Consider the following 735-nt stretch of genomic DNA (forward strand, 5'->3'; position numbering starts at 1 on the left):
TTACCTGTACCTTAAGGGGAACTTAGACAATGGAGGAATTAGAGAACGATTAAAAAAACGACGTTAAGGGGAAATAACACAAAAGATATTCCCCTTGGGCGATTATTATTTATAGGCCTAGTAAATACAGCAGTACGGTATCTGTAGGTTCTTCATAACAAGGCTTAGGCCAAGATAATTAATGCTGAAATGATTATTATTATTAATATAATTATTACCATTGTTACCATGCTATTAAATGGGTCGTTTAAAACGACATGTAATATTTGATTTCGCTGTGCACGAATAATAAAAAGTGTTCATTTGAATTTGAGATACATACTGTGAACATTTTTATTTTTTAGTTAACCTAGGTTTTGGATAATTATTTAAGTACCTATGTCATGACGAATTCGAGTCAACCCGGCCCGCGATTTTTTTTTTCCGTACGAAACATTTACATGAAACTTCACTCGGGCCATCTCGGATTGACTCGAGTGAGTACGATACGAGGAACAAGATCAGACACTTCGCAATGTCGTGACGCTCGAGTTTTACTCTGTCTCTTATACACATCTAGATGTGTATAAGAGACAGAATTTTACAACGGGCTGATATCGTGGAAACGGCCCGCGGATGGACAACGTAGGAATTTAACTACCTTAGCAATGGTAGGTTAGAGTATTGAATGTTGATTTTGGCATACATTATTAATACATAAGTCTACAAACCCTGAAACTTCATAAGAATCAGTGG

General features: G+C 36.2%; 1 protein-coding gene across 1 annotated transcript in view; it reads left to right on the plus strand.

Annotated features, from left to right (window-relative positions):
- The window catches only part of LOC117100508 (integrin beta-1-like), a 54022-nt gene that overhangs the window by 16524 nt on the left and 36763 nt on the right, over positions 1-735 (plus strand). The window lies entirely within an intron of this gene.

Source organism: Anneissia japonica, unplaced genomic scaffold, assembly GCF_011630105.1.
Source record: "Anneissia japonica isolate Jap-2015-1 unplaced genomic scaffold, ASM1163010v1 scaffold685_len2926416_cov193, whole genome shotgun sequence".
Taxonomy (NCBI): Eukaryota; Metazoa; Echinodermata; class Crinoidea; order Comatulida; family Comatulidae; genus Anneissia; species Anneissia japonica.